The sequence below is a fragment of the Gastrolobium bilobum genome, unplaced genomic scaffold (assembly GCF_033153095.1).
Source record: "Gastrolobium bilobum isolate Gb01-03AN ecotype WA unplaced genomic scaffold, APGP_CSIRO_Gbil_v1 utg7653, whole genome shotgun sequence".
Lineage (NCBI taxonomy): Eukaryota > Viridiplantae > Streptophyta > Magnoliopsida > Fabales > Fabaceae > Gastrolobium > Gastrolobium bilobum.
Window position 1 is genome coordinate 284,536 of NW_026897564.1, and position 10,213 is coordinate 294,748.

Genomic DNA, 10,213 nt, shown 5'->3' on the forward strand with positions numbered 1-10,213 from the left:
AAAAGACTGAAATCCTAGTCTAGTTGATTTGATGATTTTATTGATCTATTTGATTGATACAAAGACATAACTTGTCATTTTCTCGAGCCGTACGAAGAGAAAACTTCTTATACGTTTCAAGGGGGGGGGGGTTGTTGGTCATCTATCTCTATCCCAATGAGCCGTTTATCGAATCGTTGCGATTGATGTTCGATCCCGAAGAGGGGGAAGAGATCTTCGGAAAGTGGGTTTTTATGATCCAATAAATAATCAAACCTATTTAAATATTCCTGTTATTCAATATTTCCTTGAGCAGGGCGCTCAACCTACAGGAACCGTTCAGGATATTTCAAAAAGGGCGGGTGTTTTTATGGAATTTTGTCCTAATCAACAAATGAAATTCAATTAATGAAATAAGAAAAGACGGTGTGGGTGACTTGTATATAGATTTTGAGAACTCTTTTCTATTTTATCCCCCTCCGTTCTCTTGTTCTATTCATACCTTATTTTTTCTTTTTTATTGTTGACATACAATGTCGTTTTCTATAGCCACAAAAATAGATTTCTATCTATAAAAAAAAAAAAAAATGGATTAGGGGTAGAATAAAATATATATAATAGGAAAAAGGAAATTCATAATGACTAATTGGGTCTAAAAATAAATGAGGTTTTTTTGATAGTAAATAAATGATATATAATATTTAAAATAGAATACTTATATGATTCTGATTTTTCATCGAATGACTATTCATCTATTGTATTTTGGTGTAAATATGGGAAAAAAGCTCTATGGAAAAATGGTGGTTCAATTCTATGTTGTTTAATAGAAAATTAGAATACAGGTGCGGGTTAAGTGAATCGGCGGATAGTTTTGGTCCTATTGAAAATACCAATCTAAGTGAACACCGAATTTTTACGGATACGGATAAAAGCGTTTATAGTTGGAATGAAAGTAACAACTATAGTTACAGTAATGTTGATTATTCAGTCGGCGTCCGGGACATCCGGAATTTCCTATCTGAAAAACATTTTTTGGTTAAGGATACTAAGAGGAATAGTTATTCCATATATTTTGATATTGAAAATAAAATTTTGGAAATTGACAATCATCATTCTTTTCTAAGTGAACCAGAAAGTTTGTTTTCTAGTTATAGTTATACGAATTCTAGCTATCTGAATAATATCTCTAAGAATGATGATGGTCTAATGTGTGTAAATAGAAATTGTAAAATTGTACATAGAATAAAACTTCCGGATCCCCTTCCTGAAAGAATCATATTAAATATCTTAGCTTAGTTTCTATTTTCTTCAACTTAGAACCTTTTTGACATAGAATATTTTTTTATTGCCTAGAATAGGTAGTGGAGTAGTGGACAAACAAAAAAGAGTGGGGTTTAATTGACCAAATACAACTTCTTGGATTTACTTGTTTAGAAAAAAAAATATTTGAATCATAATTCGATACTATTCGAGAGAGACTAAAATAGAGGGAGAGTACGATTCTATTAGTATAGAGGGGGTTTTGTGAAATTTGCGCCGCCCAGACGAAATAAATCAAGTGATTTCTTTGATTCCTTCTTTCTTTTACTTTTCTTTCAACTTCCAAAAAAAGTATTGACAGATAATCTCCAGGAAAGGGTGTTTTGAATCAATTCATGAAGTTCACTTTACAAAAACATAAAAAAAGAAATGGAATGTTTTGAAACATCGGAAAAAGCTATCCGTTGAGTTATTTATACTAATAAAGAATATTCTTTAAGTTATTAATAATAAGAAGAACTCAACGGGACCCCTCGAATTCGTCAAAGAAAGAGTGGATCCCTGTTGAGTTCTTACACTCTGATTTCGCAAACTCAATTCATCTGATTACTACAGGGATGAGCCCAATCCGGAATATGAACCATAAAAGAAAATACCAATTAAACCGATCAAAGTAATACCTGTTACAGTGCCTATTATCCAAAGAGGAACCCTTCCAGTAGTATCAGCCATTTATCCCACTTTCCTCCCCATTTGATCCAGTAGTCATGCTAGAGACATAAACAGTCGTAGATAATTATAAAATGATATCCTTCCGAATGGGATAAGGTAATTCCTAATATATATTTACAACTCCCCTTTCTTCTATTAATTGAAGAAGTAATTTGAAAATAAAACAGCAAGTACAAAAATGAGTAATAATCCCCAGTAGAGACTGGTACGATTTAATTCAACATTTTGTTCGTTTGGGTTTGATTGTGTCATAGCTCTATAATTTTTATTAGGTTTATCGTTGGATGAACTGCATTGCTGATATTGATCCCAAAAAAGAAACGGTGGGTACCGCTAGTCCGTGAACAGCCAACCATCGTACTGTAAAAATGGGATAGGTCCTATCTATGGTCATTGGCGCCTCCTAAAAAGATCTACTAAAATTATCGAGTTGTTCCAAAGGATCAAAACGGCCAGTTATTAATGGAATTCCTTGTCGGCTTTCTGTAAAATACTCATTTGGGCGGGGACTTCCAAATACATCGTAAGCTAAACCCGTGCTGACAAATAACCAACCCGCAATGAATAGGGAGGGTATAGTAATGCTATGAATAATCCAGTATCGAATTCAAAGTGGACCCATTTAGTTGAAATCGTGGTCCCTCACAAATTCAAAAAAGACCCATATTAGTCCTTCAAAAGGACCAAAATGGGTCTACTTTGAATTTGTTAGGGACTAAATGACTAATTTATTTTTGTAAGGGACTAAAGTGGGGACCGTGTTTTTTGTTAGGGACCTAAAAGAGTATTTACTCTAAAAATTATTTGTATTTATCTATTTCTTTGGATAAATTTTGATAAGGACCTGTTTTTTTCTTCTTTTTTGTACATGAGGAGGGACCTGCTTATTTTTTTTATTTTTTTGGTATAAAAAAGAAAAAAAGAAAAAAGATAGATACAAAATTTTCTTATAATCTAGTCAGAGGTTTTATTCCCAATTAAAATGAGAAAAAAATGATGACCCGTGTAATTGAAATAAGGGTAAATTACACTCCTATCTCCTCATAAATGTTTAAATTATATTATCCTCCCTTTATTTAAAAAAAAAAAAACTTTGCTTCAATAAAAGAATAATATGTCCTACACACTTCCAATTCATTGTAATGTGAACAGACCTCTTAGGTGTGGTTTTTCCTTCTTTGTAACTACTGTCAACATCATTGGCGGCTAATTTTAAACCTATATTGTTGATTTTAGGACTTTAAAATATGAAATGAAAATATTTAGTGAATCTCCAAAGTCAATAATGAAGTTTTTTAAATTTTAATTTCATCTTCTAAAGTCCCAAATTTGATAATAAGATACTCAAATTAACTTGTGGTCACGTTGAGAGTCACAAAGAGACGAAAAATATTTAGTTTATTATTGCTGAAAAGAGGTCCGATAGTTTTTCCAAATAGCTAAAGTATACTCTTTTTATCTTTCAAGAGCGAAAAATATATATTTTTTTAAATAAAGAAGAGACAGCCATAATTTAACATAACTCCAAGAAATAAAAAGTGATGTTATTTATTATCAAAACAACACACGAGAATAAGAGCTATAGCATATAAGATTTCCCATAGTTGCTCACCAAGTAACAGGGGTGTGTAAAATAACTAAAAAATTGAACCGAATCACGAACCGAACCGAATCGTCTTTAAAATAATCGATTTTTAAAAAATCAATTCATGAACCGAACCGGTTTTTAAAGAACTGGTTCATGAACTGAACCGGTTTTAGAACCAGTTTAAGAACCGAACTGAACCGTTTTGAACCAAATCGAACCGCACCGTTTTCAAACCGAACCAAATTGATTTTTATAACTTGTTTTTTTTTATTTCTCTTTTATTTTCAAAATAGGGTCGACCCGAAACGATTCCGAACCAAACCGAACCGTTTTCAACCGAACCGAGTCACTTTCGAACCGAATCAGTTTTGAACCGAACCGAACCATTTAAACCAATTCGGTTCGGTTTTTTAAAAAAATCAGTTCGGTTCGACCCGTGCATATCCCTACCAAGTAATACAAGTATACAACCACTAGAATAAGAAATGGAAACTGACTTTAACGTACACAACCAAATAATTGTGCTTAAAAAAGCTTGAGCTATGATAAGATGAGTGAAATAACTAAGGAGTCGTTTGGTAGAGGAGTAATTTTTTTACCGGGTAAGCATAATGACTAATAATATTGTATGAAATCAAGTTTGATGGGAAAGGTTTAAAAAAATTGTTTGGTAGACTGAAATATTACTGGATAAATTAATTGAAATTTACAAAGTTTATGTTTGGTTGAAGTAAAATATTAATAAGATAATGAGTGTAAATTACGGAAAAGGGTTTTTTTTTTTTACTTGTAAAGTCTATGTTTGTGTACGGGGATTTGGTGATGTCTGAAGGTTATACTTCTTCAGACTCGTATTGTTGTTCCAGCAGATCTGATCCTTCAGCGGAACTCAAGCTCTATAGAGCCTTCATTTTCTCTGTTCCAATCTTCTTTACTTTGATTCTCCTCTTTCTTTTCTCTGTCTTCTGTCTTCGACCCAGAAGGGTTGATTGGTCCTCTCTTAGGATGAGACCCTTTGGAATTTTAGAGGACAATAACAACAATGCCATCTCCACGGTAATACTAGTATCATTTCTCTTTTGATTCTATTCATTCAGTTTAGAAAGAAAAAAAAAACTCACCTTTCTTTCTGGGTATTGTTCATGACAGTGTGATTTGGGTTTGAACAAAGAATTGAGAGAGATGCTACCCATAACAACAAGGATATTTTCGTCTCTATAGCTGCGCCCAAATTTTTCTTTCCTGGGTAACCGTGAAATACCACCCTCATAATGGTTATTTACAATAGTGATTTGCTTCAACATTTGGACAGAATTCAGCATGCCTCGGCAAACCATTTTGCCGGTGAAAATTGTTAAACTCTTGTACCAAACGAGGTCTCGTCGAAATACCACTTTAATTTACATGGATATCTATTTGGAAAACTTGTACCAATCGTCTCCTAAAGACCTTCGCTAACATGGGACTTGATCTATGCAGAGATGGGATTGTTTCTGAGAGATTAGCCCACGAAAATAATTTTTTGTTTAACTATTTTTTTACAGGGAAATACAAATATCTTGTTATAGGAGACTTGTAATCTTATGCTACATAAACAACAAGTGTGAGACCTATCATTTTTTATATAAAAAAAACAAAGCAGCACAACTTTTGATGGGTCAGTTAGAGATTTTTTTTTCCTCCAACAATAGAGGGCTCATATTGCCCCTATTTATGTGTAGTTAAAAGAAAAAGAATTAAAATTGAAACCTTTATTAATGGTGTTCTTTATATTCTTAATTTATAGTTATTTAACTAAAATGGCCTAGCTCCCTAAAATTAATTTGGCACACACCAAATTGGATATGGTGCATTTAGGTGTTAGAACAGGTCAGGCAGCTCCTCACGATTCTATAGCCTGATCTAACCTACATTTATTTACTAAACAAGTAAAGTTAAAGTTTGTTAAAAAGGTTATCTAAAAATTCTTTTTAATCTATTTAAGTTAAGGGTTTTATAATTCTCATTCAACATGAAAATTAAAATTTTCCAACACACCCTTCGATTTTCGTGCTGACATGAGTTCTACGTATAATTTTTTTTAACACATGAATTCCACATACTTTTTATCTCTATAACATAAGATTTCAATTCTCATTTAACATAAGAATTATAAAACCCTTAAGTAAATATAGATAATATAATGCTTACCAAAAAAAAATATAGATAATATATTTATTATCATTCCTGTATTAGATTTTTATTATAATATCTTAAATTCTTATACTAATTGGCCCATTTTAAGGCTAAGGCTTGTTAGCCTATTTAAGGGTAAATTTGTTACCTTAATTTAAAACTTTATTATATAGTAGATTTTAAATGGACTTTCAGGCGAGGTCAAAATTTTAAAAGGACAGTTCAATCCATAAAATAATATTTATGTCGGGAAATATGCCTTATGTTTTGAAAACGGATTAGTTATATTTAAGCTAAAGTTTAGCCTAATGTGACTCTTTTCCATTTCTCTCACCTTTATGTTTTTCCACCATTCATTTTTTTTATTGAATTTTAAGCAATCTGCAACATACTTAAAATATTTAATTTACTTTCACGCGAGTCGCATTTTCAATTGCAACAAATAAAGAAAGTGTTGGAATAAAAAATGTTATAGACACGAAAAAAAAATTTGTTGAATGTATGAATTATTCAAATTTTGACTAAATTGGTATGTTGTATATGTCATATTTTCAAAAATGGTAATGAGTTATTTTTTTAACAGTGAACATGTTAATTAAATTGTATTTTATTAGAGATGTAAATGATTGTGTCATTTTCATGCCACATCAGAACTTAATCATCTTCGTTACCTGCCATATAAGAATTTTACCTGAATTGACTTCATTTCTTTAAATAATTTAAAACTAAAAATATCAATAAGGTGCATTTTAAGACTTAATTTCCTTTTTAAACCCTCTTTTAATCTTTTTAATGTCTCCTATAAATATTGACATACTTGTTAAACATCTATGCCACAAAACCAATCTCAATCTATATTTTGGTTATGTTGAAATACCATGAGCTCAACTTTGACGAGATAGCTTGAAAGAGGCACGTTGGGGTTTAGAGGTGTGGTTCTTAGTGGGTAAGAAAATTAAACATTAATAGTTTATTTGCTTTATTTATGCATTGTTTGAGTTATATCAATTTTCACCTATTTGATTTAGATTTTATATTTGTTTAACTAAATTATAGTGTTATTGTCTTGTTATTAGTGTTTCATACAAATATAATTGCAAATATAACTGTGATATCAGATTGATTTATTAGAACAGTCAAGATAATTGAAAATTCGATTACCTAGTCGATCTTAATTGAAGAATTAGTTTGTTTGTTTTTTCCCGGATTATAATGATTTATATAAGATATTTACTTTTTAATTTGGTACTATTTTAAATTTTTTTGAATGGACCACTAGTCAAATTGGTTCGAATAATATTTGATAATTTACTTAATTTGGTCCATCAATAAAAATTCTTAATCTATAAAATACACAGATACAGGAGAATTAACAAGTTGAGGTGAATTAGTTGCAATTCGAATCAATCCGATAAACTTTTAAGTTAAATTTGTTTCGTTTTTGAGCTATTATGGAGTTAGAGTTATGTCTGTATCCCGTAATGAGTGATGTATATTGATATGTGAGTGTTCAAAGTAGTAGAGATATGAACCAAAGTTCTAAGAAAGACAACGTAAGTACTATATCAAGTTAAACTAAGAGAGTGGGGATGTGAATGAGCACAATAACTTTTTATCTTGACTGAGTAACCGTTAATAAAAAAGATAATTTACAAATGCCTTAATTTTTGCAAAAGAACTATATATAGGTGAAAAATATTTTCTTTCAATTAGAAAGAAGACTCATAACCATCTTTGTCCCATGTCTCACCATATATGTGATGACATGTTCTACTACGTGGATATAGTGAGTTGTATAGGAGGTGAAAGATCCTCTGTTCTGAGATCCATATGTTCAATGTGGGGAAGCAGAAATAAGACCCCTTCGTAGGTCTTGACTAGCCGACCGAATGGCCTTGGGCCAATAGCGATCAATCCAAAACAATATTTTTATAATTAAACTTAGCCGAAATGTGAGGTTATTCTATCAACAATTATATTATGATAAAAACTCTCTTAAATTTGTATTCTTGTATAATTTCTATTGAATCCATTTTTGTCTCCCGTGTCGGCATCATTCCTTTGTGCTTCGAAGTTGTTTATATATATATATATATATATATATATATATATATATATATATATATATATATTACATTTTTTGTTTCAATAATGAAATATTTTCAATCTACTATTTTTATATCAAATTCGCGAGTTACTAGTCCAATTTCATGTTTTCCATTTAAACTGTTCTCAGTATCTATATTTTGAAGATGAGCTCAATCAACAAGCCCATTGACTATAAGCCCAACCTATTATTACCCTCAGCAACTCTGGGATTGGGTCTTTTTTTTTGGAGGGGTATAATAGATTAAGGTCCTTTATTCATCTACGAAGGGATTACAAGTTACGAAATTATTCTCCCGGTTAATGCTTGCTTTCTAGATATATCCACAGAGTAGTTGGATTTGAGTACTGTCCAACTCATCATAAGGATTCTAATTCAAAACCTTTAATTAAGAAAATAAATTCTTTACATCTTAAACCAATAGTTATTTACTAATGTTTGATCTTTATTCCTGTAACGTTTTTGACTACCAAATATTTTTTTTTTTTTTTTTTACCATTTTGAATACATGGCTGGGTACGTGAGGAATGAGTTTGGATTGTAGTTGGTAACAGGATATAGCGGAGAAACTATGAGAAAAGACAAGGCTAGTTTTTGTAAGGAGGAAATGCCGCCGCCGTTGAAAATTATATGGGGGCGTGTGTGTCTTTGTGAAGGAGACCTTCGTCTTCGTGTAGCAGCATGAACTATGAGTTGTCACTAAAAGTCTAAAAGAGTCTCACCAGAGTCCTTTGTCTTCAAATGCTTTGGTTTGAAAAATATGGGTTTCAATCCACACACACGGTTTTGTGACTTTTGTCAATTAATTATCTACGGTGAGCCCAAAACGACATTGTTTTGAGACGAAAATTATGATATTTTTGTAATTATAATTTATTTCAGGGTTATAATAGTCTTTTCATTATAATTTTTTAATTTTTCAACCCAAAACGACGTCGTTTTGGGTAGCGAATGTAGATAACTTATCTACATTCACTTTAGAAACGTTAAAACCATTAATTATATGTGTAAATATGTTGGTACTTGGCATTAATAACATTACTCTCTTTCTTCAATGTTTTTGTAACTGTTAGTTTTACTTATCTTGCCTGTCTAGTAGGAATTGAAACGTTTATCGTTTGAGTCTAAATATTATTTTTTTGGTAAATTAAATATTATTTTTAAACTAAAAGATATGTTAAAATGTTGGACAGGTTTTGATTAGAAAGTAGCATTAGTTATTTTGTTTGACTGTTTTTGTGTCCCTATGTTTGAATATTCTAGAGATCTTAAGACTAAACAATGAAGTAGTACAGTTATGGATGCAGGCTCTTATCCTTTTATATTACAGACCATAATTCTTTAAGATTTTCCATTTGGTTTCTTGTACTTTGGATCTTTGTCAAAAGGAATGACAACAGAATAGAAACCAACAAAGAAAACGATGATTCGGACTTCATTATAGAAAAAACATTTTTTTTATTTGTTATGGGGTCCTTTCTCATTGATCAACTTAAAAATCAAAATAAAATACAGCTTGATTAATGTTAAGATTAATTGCAAGAAGCTAAACACTATAACTTCACCAACTTCCATATAGGTTTTAAGCCTAGAAATTGGCATGTTTATATGTTTGTCATAGGTTGACTGTTTAAGATTTTTTTTTTATATATATATAAAAAGTATAAGTTCGAAGAGAAATAAACTCCCATACTTGGTTGTATATATTGAAAAAAGGAGGTCAGATTAAGAATTAGAAATTTAACGTCACCTTAGTACTATAATATTTATTATTGTTAATTTGTTTGATTGTAAAGTTTGTTGAGTTTCTATTTAATTCTATGTTGTTGTATGGATTTTTTTTATTTTTTATTTTAAGAAAATTAGCACATGTAGTATTATGTCATAAAGTTATATGAGTGAAGTCATTTAGAGCCTGTTTGGAGCACCTGATAAGGAAGATAAGATAGAATAACTTATCATATCCTACTTTTATCTCTTGTTTGGTGGGTCAATAGGATATGATTAGCTTATCATATTGTCTCATTTTATCCTATCCAATACATGATTTCTTATCTATGGGGGGAGCTGAGTTAGGATTCAACAGGATATGATACCAATATTAAATACCCAATATATCCTCACGTTACCCAATATATCCTCACTCTACCCAATATATTTGTATTTATTGCATTCTATTTTCTTTTTTCTTTTTTCTTTTTCCTTCTACACAATCTTATCAGATTGCTAATCAGGTGCTCATCAAACACAAGATATGATATAGGCTTATCAGTCCCATATCATATTCTACCCTTATCAGTCCCATATCATATCTCTACCCTTATCTCGTCCTGTCCACCAAACGAGCCCTTAATGTGTAAACTTTAGGGGAT